The 14,240-nt window shown below is 39.7% G+C and overlaps 1 long non-coding RNA gene across 1 annotated transcript in view; it reads right to left on the bottom strand.

Annotated features, from left to right (window-relative positions):
- The window catches only part of LOC127569031 (uncharacterized), a 70,484-nt gene extending 56,553 nt beyond the window's left edge, over positions 1 to 13,931 (bottom strand). The window contains exon 1 of the long non-coding RNA XR_007956132.1: positions 13,798 to 13,931. This is a non-coding gene — a long non-coding RNA (uncharacterized LOC127569031). The remainder of the gene's footprint in view (positions 1 to 13,797) is intronic.
- Positions 13,932 to 14,240: the final 309 nt, after the last annotated feature.

Raw genomic sequence — 14,240 nt, 5'->3', positions numbered from 1 at the left:
GCTTACCAGTGGTCTCTCCAGTGTTGTTTCACAATTCCTCCAGGGCAACAAAGATACAGAACCAACACATGGGGCCCTCTTTATAGTGCTGGAGGTGGTCCAGCCCAGGTAGTTCAAAGGGGCCAATGGCTCGGTGCCAGGTACAAAGGTGCTTAGAGAGGCCAATCGTCCGGTATGCACTGATGGGTGGGTGAAGCCAGGCCTTGATTGACAGTGGTGTGTCTTTCGACCAGGTGCTGGGCCGTGCTATCAGTAGCTGCCTGGAATGATCCTGAGGCTAGGGACACAAGTATAGACATCCCCTGACTAAACAGTAAAGGCATAAGTTTTTTTTCTGAGAACAAATAATTGGTTTTTTTCCCCAGACCAGTGAGGTTGAAAATCTCACTGCAGATAGATTTTGAATGATACACTATCATTGAAGTAATCTGCAAATGGTTTACACTGGCAAAGAGTGGTATGATAAAAGAAAATCACACTGAAAAATAAGATTTCCCAATGGGTTAACCCGTGCAGCACCATTGCTTTTGTAGTTGTCCAATTGATTTTTTTTTTTGCTAAGGCCACATTTAGAATATTCAATTTTTGTCTTCAACACATGATCTTTGAAAGGGCTTGGAAAAGAAAAATTTGGAAATTCAGCAGTCCGCACAAATACAAAGAAGTGTATAAGTTTTACAAATGAACCTGATAATGACTGCAGCCGTTTCCTGTATAGGCAGGACTAAATAAATTATTTACACGTGTGCACACATATTGTCTGCTATTCACAAATACATCCATTTACATTTTCCTTCTGCTGGAATTGTTGTTGATGTTATGTAATATAATACACTACAGAATGATGATGGTAGCGATCTGGACTTGATGTAGTTAGGAAGAACTTTATCCTAATTAGTAAAGAAATGATGCCAGACTACACATGACTACAACAGATGTAATGTTATTTTAGAATTAAAATTGCAACTGAAAAACTGGAAATTCACCATGTTGATAAGAAAAACTGTAGGATATTTTTATAATTATATGTAAATTTAAATTAGCTTAGCTTACAGAACGTTTTATTTTAAACAATTGTGAATAGTCCCTAGGGAGGAGGTGGGGAAAAGATGTCAGAGACTGTCACACAGAGAATTAGACCTAGATTGACATAAGTGGTGGGGACAAAGGAAGATCAAGGCCACTGCTGCAGATCATGGAGTTGGAAGTTTATGGGTCAGCAGATCAAGAAGTTAGGCCCCGGGTCTGGGGGCTTACAGATTAGGACCAGAATATCACAACATGCTTTATAGAGTTGTAGAAGACAAGATTGATAGAAATACAAGGATGGTGATATGATGTGGACTTTTAGAAGTTCTCAAATAAAGGATAAAGTTGAGAGGATGAAGGAATTTTGAAAAATAATTCTAGAAAATGTGGCTTGCATAGAAGGATCAACAGCCACTAATGGAAAAGTGGGGTTGCACAAGTGCCAAAAGGTAGAGAGTTCAAGGTAATCTTGAGATTTAAGGAATTTACAGTTTAATATGTTCTCAAAGCCTCCTGAAAAAGGTAATTGAAGCAACTATTATTATTTTGGTGGGATCTCAATGATCAGCATTTTTAAAAAGCCTTTCTCAGTCTTTATCATATTTCAAAATCCAAGATTTGAATAGTTTAGGCTAATCAAAGGGATTTGTACAAGTCTAATTTTATAAGTTACTCAAAATCTAAAGCATGTACATATTGCTGCAGGAGGTGCTCTATTTCCACCTCTGGCAGCGTATCCTTAAACCCATTGGGTATGATGAGAGAAATATAGAACTGGATCTACTGCCTTATCCAGCCCTTTTTTGGATTGCAAAATACAAGACTCAAATGGTTTAGACTAATAAAAGGAATCTGTGTGAGCCTGAAAAAAAAATCAACTCCCTTGACTTAACAGAGACTGAAATAAGTTCCAGAAGCAACAGTTATGTCAAATTTAAGCTGAAGTACGTTGCACTTAAGCTAGAGTTCAGTAGCTATCTATGGTTTTAAATAAACAGGGCACATAAATTAATTTAACTCTGCTTCAGTTAAAATAGAAAAAGTCAAGAGGTTATTACCTTGAAAATTAGAAACACTAAATGTAATTCTAGCAGTATGAGACTCCCCAACGGAGGATGTAACTGATCTGAAATTCATCATAATGACTGTATGCAAAGACTTGACTATAAGCTTATTGACCCAATGAAACTCTTCAGATACAAACAGCCACAGAGATCATGAACAGCCAGCAACCATTGCTGCTTCTACCATGGGCTGTCTGGCAGAGTCCTCCATCACTAGAAAATAAGTCTACCCTGCATGTGAATGCAGACACAAAAATTGGATACTGGACAATTTTGTAAACCATTTCTCAGGGTACAAGTTTGCTTTCAATTTCTTTAAAACCCATCAGACAACAGCTAAGTTCATAATCTGACTTTAAAACTCGGACATATATTTTAACATTGTGGATCTAGAAGCAGCAGTAACTTTTTGATTCAACTTCTACTTAGGACAGAATTCTTCCTGGTATAAATACCATTAGGTGGAATGAAAATATACACAATACTATCCAATAACCATAGAGCATGTAATGACAAAAAGTCTTCTGTTATTCAGTGATGATGTAGAACAAGCTGAGTGAGAGAACTAAATCAAGGTTGACATTGGAGTAGATAATAACATAAGGAACAGTAGGACAATCAGCCCCTCAGACCTGCTCGTCAATTTAACAAGACAATGGCTAATCTGACCTTGGCCTCATCATTACTCTCCGGTTCTCACCCCATACTCCTCAACTCCCTTGTGGTTCAAATATCACGTTCTCCATCTTGAATATATTCCATAATTCCTTCTATCCCCAGAGGGTTGCAAGGAGGAATTTCCCACAACCCACTGGGGATAGAAATTCCTCCTCACTCAGTCTAAAATCAGCAACTCTTATTCTGAAACGATGTCCCCTAGACCTACATACCCCCACTAAGTGAAACAGCCTCTCAGCATCCATCCTATCAATCCTCCTCAGAATCATGTTTCAATAAGATCACCTTTCACTCGTCTCAATTCCAATGTGTAAAGAACCAACCTGCTCAAAATCACTTCGTATGTCAACCTTTTCATTCCCGGAATCAAGGGTATGAACATCTGTGCATTGCCTTCAACACAAATCATTCTTCCTTAGATATGGAGACCAAAAGTATACACAGTACTCCAAGCACAGTCTCATTAGCACCCTGTACAGTTGCATCAAAACTTACCAACTATTATAGTAATACCAAGAGAAGACTTACTGGCTAATAGGAAACAGAATTGAAATGAATGGGCAAGATGTAAAGAATGTTGTGCCACAGGGATCTGTGCTAGGTCTTCAATTTATTACAACTTATACAATTGATGAATGAAGGCACCATTTAATAAATTTACTGAAGACAAAGATAAGGAAAGCAATTTATGAAGAGGACTTAACCTATCTATCAATCTTTGTAGCCTCCTTAAGTGAATGGGCAAGGACCTGACAATTGGAGTTTAATACGGGAAAATGTGAAATTATCTTTGACAGAAAAATAAAATAGAAGCATATTATCTATATGCTGAGAGATTACAGCGCTCTGAGATCTGAGATTTCTGGGTGGTCTAGTACATGATTTGTAAAAACATAGCATGTAGGGACTGCAAGGAATTATGAAAGCTTACAGAATGTTATTGTTTATTGCAAGGGGGATTGAATTCAAAAGTGGGGAAGTGATGATTCAATTATGTATGGCATTGGTCAGATTACACCTGGAATACTGTGGATAATATTTTTCTCTTTATTTAAGCCAGGATATTGATGAATTGGAAGCAGTTCAGCAAAGGTTTGCTCTAGCAATGCCTGGAATTGGTAGAATGTCTTGCAAGGAAAGGGTGCACAGGCTATGCTTGAATCCGCTGGAGTATACAAGGGTGAAAGGGGCCTTGATTGAAACATACAAGGGTCCGTGACAAGCTGGATGTGGAGAGATGGTTCCTCGAGAAAGAATGTAGAACTAGGAATCTCAAATGATGGTGGAAGCAGAGGTTTTTGAAGTATTTTTAAAGCTGTAATATATATTGGTACTTAATAAGAAAAGGGATGAAAGGTTACCACTAGTAGACAGGAATGTGAGATTAGAGGTTACAGTCACATCAACCATAAATTTATTAAGAGATGTAGCTGGCTTGGGAGGCTGAGTGCCCTACCTTTGCTCCGAATTCATATGCACCAACTGTGCACACCAACTTGTAATATGGTTATACATTACAAGTCTTCAAGATCCGAGGCATCAGAGATGAATTTTGAAATTTGAGCAGTCATCGTAATCTAACAACACTTCCCACACTTCTTGGACAATATTTCTGAAAGCCTATGCCATTCAGCATCAGCTCAGCACCAGAAAATTTCCACCAAAAGGTACACAAGTTTTTGGAAGGACGTTAAGGAACAGTGGTCATTACAGATGCTTTTATGAAACTGGATTCTACACAAATGGTAACAATTTCAATACATGATTAAAAGTGTTCCTACACCAATGCAACAATTGTGCAATAGTATTAAATAAAATTAAACTTCATTGGCATTATGTTCTTTCTGTAGGACATGTATCCACAAGAAGAGAATTTGCATGATCCACACAAAGTTAAAGCTGTTTACAAAATGCTTACACTGACAGATGGAGCAAAAATCCAGTGACTGTTCGGACTTGCTTAATATCTCGGTTTCTTCTAGTATTGGCAAACAAAAAAAAACTTCCAGTATTTTAACACTGACAATGCAAATTTATTTAAGAGAAAGTTGCAAGAATTGATTTTGAAACATTTAAAAGTGGCATTCACCAGAAAAAGTTTTTTGGATATTATAATGTTAAAGAGTCATAGAGCAATACAGCACGGATACAGGCCCTTCGGCCCAACAAGTCCATGCCGACCACCTTGGCCACCCAGCTCGTCCCAATTTCCTGTGTTTGTCTCATATCCCTCCATGTACCTATCCAAATGCTCCTTATATGATACTATTGTACCTGCCTCAACCACTTCATCTGGGCAGCTCATTCCATATACTCACCACGCTCTACATGAAAAAGTTGCCCCTCATGTCCTTTTTAAAATCTTTCCCCTTACCCTAAACCTATACCCCCTAGTTTTGGACTCCCCTACTTGGGGTAAAGATTCTTACCATTCACCTTATCTATGCCCATCATAATTTTAAATACTTCTATAAGGTATTAGTATTGGTTTATTATTGTCACTTGTACTGAGGTACAGTGAAAAACTTGTCTTACAAACCGATCATACAGGTCACTTCATTACACAGTGCAGTTACATTGAGTTAGTACAGAGTGCATTGATGTAGTACAGGTAGAAACAATAACAGTACAGAGTAAAGTATCACAGCTACAGAAAAAGTGCAGTGCAATAAGGTGCAAGGTCACAACAAGGTAGATCGTGAGGTCACAGTCCATCTCATTGTATAAGGGAACTGTTCAATAGCCTTATCACAGTGGGGTAGAAGCTGTCCTTAAGTCTGGTGGTACATGCCTTCAGGCTCCTGTATCTTCTACCCAATGGAAGAGGAGAGAAGAGAGAATATTCCAGGTGGGTGGGGGGTCTTTGATTATGCTGGCTGCTTCACCAAGTCAACGAGAGGCAAAGACAGAGTCCAAGAAGGGGAGGCTGGTGTCTGTAATGCGCTAGGCTGTGTCCACAATTCTCTGCAGTTTCTTGCGGTCCTGGGCAGAGCAGTTGCCGTACCAAGCCGTGATACATCCAGATAGGATGCTTTCTATGGTGCATCTGTAAAAGTTGGAGAGAGTCAAGGGAGACAAATTGAATTTCTTTAGCCTTTAGGCGCTGGTGAGCTTTCTTGGCCGTGGCTTCTACGTGATTTGACCAGGACAGGCTGTTGGTGATGTTCACTCCCAGGAACTTGAAGCTCTCAACCCTCTCGACCTCAGCACCATTGATGTAGACAGGTGCACGTACACTGCCCCCTTTCCTGAAGTCAATGACCAGCTCTTTTGTTGACATTGAGGGAAAGATTGTTGTCATGACACCACTCCACTAAGCTCTCTATCTCCTTCCTGTACTCCGACTCATCGCTGTTTGAGATATGACCTACAACGGTGGTATCATCTGCAAACTTGTAGATGGAGTTAGAGCAGAATCACAGTCATGAGTGTATAGGGACCAGAGTGGAGGGCTGAGGACGCAGCCTTGTGGGGCACCGGTGTTGATTATACCTCTCATTCACTCCTTATTCTCCTATGTTCCAAGGAATAAAGACCTAGCCTGGCCAACCTCTCCCTATAACTCAGGCCATCTATTCCTGGCAACATCCTTGTAAATCTTTTCTGCGCTCTTCCCAGTTTAACTTTCCAGTCTCTTCCACGTTGACAAAATTCATTTATTCTTTTTGTTTTGGGAGGGGGTCTATGTGTCATGGTCAAGGACATCACTTACTGTCCAATCCTAATTATCCTCGAGCTGAGTAACCTGCTAGGGTGATGCAGGGTAAACCACATTGCTGTGGATCTGGAGTTACATATATGCGAGACTGGGAAAGGATAGCTGATTTTCTCTCCTGAAGGGCATTAATGATCAGACAGGTCATTATTAAATGAATTTAAATTTCCACAGCTGCCACAGTGCAATTTGAACCACTGTATTGTTACAACATGCTACTGAGTTTCTGGTCCACTAACTAAACTGCTGACACTAACTGCAGCATTGATGCACAATGGATTGCCAGTTTTGTAAGCATCAAGAGCATTAACATCAGCATGGATAGATTCATTTTAAATTGAAATGGAATTGTTGGTGCGCACTTTGGGTTCAGTGACCATGATTCTATTAGTTTTAAAATAGTTATGGAGAAGGATACAACCACTTCACAGGTCAAAGAGCAGAGCAAATTTTGAAGCCACAAGGCGGGATCTCGCAATAGTCGATGGGGCAAGATTGTTTGTAGGGAAAGGAGCATCCTTTAAAAGTGTGATGTCAAGAGTTCAGGGCCTGCATGTTCCTGTTAGGGTGAAGGGCAAGGCTGGCAGGTTTTGGGAACCCTGGTTGACATATTGATGCTTGGTTAAGAAAAAGAGGGAGGTGTACACTGCGCACAAGCAATTGGAAACTAGTGAATCTCTTGATAACTACAAGAAATGTAGGAGTGCACTTAAGAGAGAAGTTAGGAGGGCAAAAAGAGGATACGAGAAGGATCAGGCAAGGTGAGGCAAGATCCCAAGAGATTCTATAGGTATACTAGGTATTATACTATAGGTATAAAGGGTGGCTAGAGAGAGAATAGGTCGCCTTAAAGATCAGAATGGCTGCCTGTGTGTGGCTCCAAAGGAAATAGGTGAGATCGTTAATGAATATTTCTCTTCAGTTTTTACTGTGGAGAAAACGATGGAAGCTAAGGAAATGGGGGAGATGAGTGATGTTGTCTTAGACAACATACAAATTAATAGGGAAGAGGTTTTGAAGGCCTTTAAGTGCATTAAGGTGGATAAATTCCCAGGGTCTGACCTAGTGTATTCTCAGACCTTATGGGAAGCTAGAGAAGAAATTGTGGAGGCTCTTGCAGGGATTTTTGCTTCATCTCTGGCATCATGTGAGGTTCCAGAGGACTGGAGAGTGGCTAATGTGGTACTTTATTTAAAAAGTGTAGCAAAAACAAGCCAGGAAACTACAGGCCAGTGAATCTGACATTCGTGGTGGGTAAATTGCTGGAGGGGATTCTGAGGGACAGGATCTACCATTTGGAGAGACAGTGTCTGATTTGGGACAGTCAGCACGGCTTTGTGCATGGGAAGTAGTGCCTGACAAATCTCTTCTTAGAGGAGGTAACCAAGAGGGTAGATGAGGATAGGGCAGTGGTTGTTGTCTGTATGGACTTTAGCAAGGCCTTTGACAAGGCCTCTCATGGCAGACTAGTCTGGAAGGTTAGATCGCATGGGATCCAGGGGGAGATAGTGCATTGGATTCATAATTGGCTCAGTGGTAGGAAGCACAGGGTGATGGTCGAGAGAAACAAAGGACTGCAGATGCTGGAATCTAGATGAAAAACACAATGATGCTGGAGGAACTCAGCAGGCCAGGCAGCATCTGATGACGTCAAGGGTTGTTTCTCGGACTGGAGGCCTGTGTCTAGTGGTGTGCCACAGGGGCCAGTGCTGGGACCTTTGTTGTTTGTAATTTACTTAAACGATTTGGATGTGAACGTACAAGGCATGGTTAGTAAGCTTGTGGATGATACTAAAATAGGTTGCAGACAGTGTAGGAGGTTATGAAAAATTACAAGGGGATCTTGATCAGCTAGGTATGTGGGCTGGGGATTGGCAAATGGCTTTCAATACAGATAAATGTAAGGTTTTGCATTTTGGGAGATCAAATCAGGGTAGGACTCAGAGTGAATGGTAGGGCCCCAGAGAGTGTTATGGAACAGAGGGACCTAGGAGTGCAAGTGTATAGTTCGCTGAAAGTGGCATCACAGGTAGAATGTTGCCTGGACTTAGAAGCATGAGTTACAAGGAGAGGTTGCGTAGCCCAGAACCTTATTCCCTGGAACGTAGGAGATTGAGGGGTGACCTGATAGAGATATACAAGATCATGAGGGGCATAATCAGGGTGAAAGCACATATTCTTTTTCCTAGGGAGAGGGCACTAAAAACAAGAGGGTTTAAGATCAGAAGCAAGAGTTTTAAAAGGGACATCAGGGGCAGGTTCTTCACGCAAAGGGTGGTGTGTATTTGGAATGAGCTGCCAGAAATAGTGGTTGAGGCAGGCACATTAGCATCATTTAAAAGACATCTAAATAAGTACATGGATAGAGAGGTTAGAGGGCTATGGGGTAAATGCAGGCAGATGGGACTAGCTCCCTGGGCAAAACAGTCTGCATGGACCAGTTGGAGCAAAGGGCTTGTTTCCATGCTATATGACTCTATGACGCTAATTGCTACTCATATAGTTGGGCTATGATAAATTTGAAATTCACATTTATAACCATAATATAGAGAAGATTCAAATGGATCACCATCTGTTGAAACAACGTCCAAGAGTTTAAAAAAAAGGAAAAGGCACTCCTAGCAATTGTGCTGAGCAAAGAATAGAAACTTTTGGCTATAATTTTACATACGGTAATCAGGAAGCATTTGTAGAACATAGAACATAGGAACAGTAGGTCAGTGCTGACCATGATGCCAATTTAAACTAATCCCATCTGCCTGCACATGGTCAAAACCCCTCCACGTGTCTGTCTAAATGCCTCTTAAATGTTGCTACTGTATTTGCTTCTCTCCCCACCATCAAGGACATCTTCAAGAGGTGATGCCTCACGAAGGTGGCATTTATCATTAAGGACCCTCGCCATTCAGGACATCGGGACATGCCCTCTTCACTACTACCATCTGGGAGTAGGTACAGGAGGCCAAAGACCCAAACTCAACGGTTCAGAAATAGCTTCTTACCTTCCACCATCAGATTTCTGAATGATCCATGAACACTATCACTTTATTCCTTTTTTTTTGCACTATTTATTTTTGTAATTCATAGATTTTTATGTCTTGCACTGTCCTGCTGCCATAAAACATCAAATTTCACGTCATATGTCAGTGATAATAAATCTGATCCAAATCTGATCTTTGGAGAGGAGGATGAGAGGTGACTTGAAAGAGGTGTACAAGATGATAAGAGGCATACATCGAGTGGACAGTCAGAGACTTTTTCCCAGGGTGACAATGGCTAACATGAGGGGACATCATTTTAAAGTGATTGGAGGAAGATACAAGGGGTAAGTTCTTTTTACAGAGAGTGGTGGGTGCGTGGAAGGCACTGTCATCAGAGGTTGTGGATGCAGATACATTAGGGACATTTAAGAGACTCTTAGATAGACACATGAATGATAGAGAAGTGGGGGGCTATGTGGGAGGGAAGGGTTAGATAGATCTTAGAGTAGGATAAAATGTAGGCACAGCATTGTGGGCCAAAAGGCCTGTACTGTGCTGTAATGTTCTATGATTCTGATTCTAATTCTACCACCTCCCTGGCAGTGTGTTAAAAGCAACTTCCATTCTCTGTGTAAAAAAAAAACTTTCCTCATAATTCTCCTCCTCTCACCTTAAAGCTACACCTCCATTATTTGATATCTCCACACTGGGAAAAAGACTTTGACTATCTACCCTATCTATGTCTGTCATAATTTTATATTTTCTATGCTCCAGAGAAAATAATCCAAGCTTGTCCAACCTCTCCTGATAGCCAATACTCTCTAATCCAGGCAACATCCTGGTGAACCTCTTCTGTACCCATTCCAAAGCCTCCATGTCCTGTAATGTGGCAACCAGAATTGCACACAGTTCTCCAAATGTAGCCAAACCAAAATTTTATACAACTGCAACATGACTTTCCCCAATGGAAGAAAGTATGTCATATGCCTTCCTTACCAACCTATTTACTTTCAGAGAGCTCTGGACTTGCACTCCAAGATCCCTCTGTACCTCAATGTTCCCAAGGGTCTTGCCATTTATTGTATACTTTCCTCTTATATTTGACCTCCCAAAGTGCAACACCTTACACTTATCCAGATTGAATTCTATCTGCCATTTCTCTGCCCATATTTCAAACTGGTCTATTTCCTGCTGAATCCTTGGACAAACTTCCTCACTATCTGCAACTCTGCCAATTTTTGTGTCATGTAGTTGAGAATCATGCTGGCAACAATTTAACCAAGGTGCATTGAATGAACCAGTTCAGAAGCAAATATATCTTATTATCTTACAAGAGTGACCTGGAATCAGATCAGAGGTACATGCAAAGGTAAGTACTTTGAATTTCAAGATGAAATATACACAAATACATATTGTCACATCTTCATAATGTGTTCAATATTCATTGGAGGACCCATGTACATGCCCTTGTTCAGGAAAAAAAAATCGATAGTCAATGGACAAAAACTCGTGGCACAATTTGTATTATATGAGGAATTAATGTAACAGTACATCCAGTACACAAAGCCATAAAATGTTACATCTGTGGAATAAGTGACAGCCTCTTGGCCTAGGATATCACAAACTATAAGCAATATATTAGAAATGTTGTTTTCTCTTTGGTTCATTGCAGTTCTCCAAGTGATTAATAATTACCACTGCACATGATTGTGGCTGGATTAAGGCTTGGAGATCACCTTTTGAGAGGTAATGGCCATAGCCTTTTCAATGAGTATATTTCAGTAGTTTTATAAAAGCCTGCCTTACTTTAATTACTATACATAGTGTTCTGAGACTACAGTATGAGATTACAGTTTGTAATACCCAATATCCAATAATAGATAAAATTCTACATTTTGTACCTACAGAATTTTCAGTGTTTGCCGAAGCATGGGCATTTAAACAGAAGACTTTGATCCAACTGTGAAGTCTGCAGTACAAGGGGAAAGGGTGAGGCTACAATCCAACAGCAAAGCCAGAAATGACATCAAGATCATTGAAAACTCTTCACAAAATACAAGTAGATGCCATAATGTTAAATTAGTGTAACATGGCAAATGATAGTGTACTTACATAGACTTATGAGCATCATTCCTTCTATAGCTGGAACATTCCTACAGCTTTGATTTTTGTCTAAGAGACACTCACCATTTGTTGGGATGAAATAACATCATTAATATCACATTTACAAGAATAGTAAATCTATTACACTATTGCAAGAATGAATAGGGATCTATAGTGTTGTAGACAAGGGTATAACATTTGTACTTATTATACTACCTCACTCACTGATGTGTTGTATTCTGTGTGGAGAAAATGCATTGTATTTTTGGCAACACATGGCCTATAGTCTGAAAATAATTATAACATAAGCCACAGATGTCTTAAAGTGTTATTACGAACCAATGAAAGAATATGATGAATATCAGTGGTCATAATTCTATTAAAAAAGGGTTTTTACAAATGCAATGGGTGGAATAAACAGATGTGCCTTTCACACTTTTAACAAAAAGAAAACCTGTCATCTAACTAGCACATCTCTTTTAAAGGCCTGGAAGCAGCCCTAATACAAAACGGCAAGCCAAGAGGATTTACTTTTAAAGCACACGCATGAGCAGAAACATGGCATGCCATCATGGAAGAAGAACTATCAGAAGTCCAATATGGATTCAAGAAGTTCCACACCCATCTTCACAGAAGGAAATTCAGTGTAGGCCAGATCTCCAAAACAAAAACCATGCTGAGCACCAGCAAGACTGCAAAGGTTTATGTTTCAGAGTGAAGAATAATCAAAAGAATGGTGCTACCAGTTGCACAACCTTGTCTGTCACCACAGAAAAAGCAGAAGATGAGAGAGCTATTTCTGAAGATACACTATCTGGTAACTGCCACACCAAAGATCAAAGAACAGGCTGACAAAGATGTGGAATTAGAGATGCTTCCCCGTCAAATGATTCAGGAGTGGCCTGGAAAGATTAAATGAATGGAGACTACAATGTTATTGATTGCACAGAGAGGGATGGACCCAGAAAGATGCAATGAGAATTACTCCAGAAGATACAGAAAAGTATAGACAAACACATGTTGAGAATTAGATCAGCTGTCTACTGGAATGACATTTACAAAGATATAGAGTGAACAGCATCAACATGCTGTGTATGCCAGAGTACAAATTACACACAAAGAAAAGCGATGACAGCTTTCAATATACTATCAATCAAGGCCATGGCATATCATGGGACTGATTTGGTCACTCTCAACTAACCATGATTCATCCTTCAACAATTGACACAAATTCCTGCAATGTGAATTCTGACGAAGGGTCGTTGATCTGAAATATTCGCTTAGTTTCTTTCTCAACGGATGCTGCCTGACTTATTGATTATCGTCACCATTTTGTTTCAGATTTCCAGCTTCTGCAGCCTTTTATTTTCATCCAGAACTGGTAAAACTCGCAATAGTGGCCACACCCATGCCACAGCAAGATAAACAACATCGAGTATAACTACAACAGAAGTAACGACCACACATCAACAATAGAATGCATCGACTCACTACAGAAAGAGACAACTTCATCCAAATACACAAAATGGGGACGTAACATCTTATCACGAGAAGCGTGTCAAGCAATAATATGATTGATTTTTTTTTAAGGACATGCAAGTTAAAAGTGCTAAGAAATTGTACAGGAAAAATTCTGAAGAGAAAGGTTTGTTATATTATTGCAATAATGAATAGGGACCTATATTGTTAGCATAGGCGTAGGTATACTATTTGTATTTATTGTATCGCTTCACACATTGGTACACTATATTCTGTGCATAAAACAGAACTTATCTCTGAACAGCAATGCCCTGCCTCGTAATAAGCACGATATAAATCATACATTTGAGTCTTAAAGTGCAGTAGGAAATACAGCTCTGGAAACAAGACAGAACAAAAATATTTCAACTTGTAACAAAGCAAGTGAAACTCGTTGGCAAGAGTATATGAAGTGATGAAATGTACACGTGCAGTAGCTTCTAGAAATTTGGGCAAGTTGGAGATTTGCAGAACTTGCACGGCGGAAGCCTGTATCAGTTGATTTATAGTTATGAAACACCAGTCAAGTAAAACTTTTAAGGCCGAGTGTTTTACTAAGATTGAAGTCCCTGGCGGTCCCCTAACTTTCACCCCCTGACAAACAATACCCAATGCTTTTTTTAAGGTCTGTATTTAAATATGTGCGTGTATGTTTGATTGTGATTAAAATTCAAGGTTTAAAAAAAAACTCGAGTTAAAATATATTTACTTTTTCCAGGAGGGAGGAGGAGGTGACGTGGACCCGTGTTTGCGAATCATCAAGTGATCCCTATCGGTTTTTTCTTTCGCCTCGAATAGGTCTGGTTAAGCGGTAAATGCGGAGCTCCCACAACTCCTGAAATATTGTAAATTAATGTTATTTTGTTTCTAACTCTTTCCAACAACGAAGTTACACTTATTTAATGAGCTATGGACACAATAAGCAATGGAGAGAGGCCATGAGGCTACTATCAAGGGTTTCAGTTTTGAAGACTATAATAAATGCATTTCATTCAGTAGAGAAATTAGGTATTGATGTTATTATGTATATAGTTCACTGTATGGCTTGTATTTGGTTAAAATAGTAAATTATTCTATAATAAATTTCAAACTACAATGGACCTTAGTATTATTTAAGAAACAAGTAGATACGATATTGTACAGAGGGGCCGC

The sequence above is a fragment of the Pristis pectinata genome, chromosome 4 (genome assembly GCF_009764475.1).
Source record: "Pristis pectinata isolate sPriPec2 chromosome 4, sPriPec2.1.pri, whole genome shotgun sequence".
In the NCBI taxonomy this organism is placed as follows: domain Eukaryota; kingdom Metazoa; phylum Chordata; class Chondrichthyes; order Rhinopristiformes; family Pristidae; genus Pristis; species Pristis pectinata.
The sequence above is the reverse complement of the archived record's forward strand: the minus strand, read 5'-3'. Positions and strand labels throughout refer to the sequence as shown.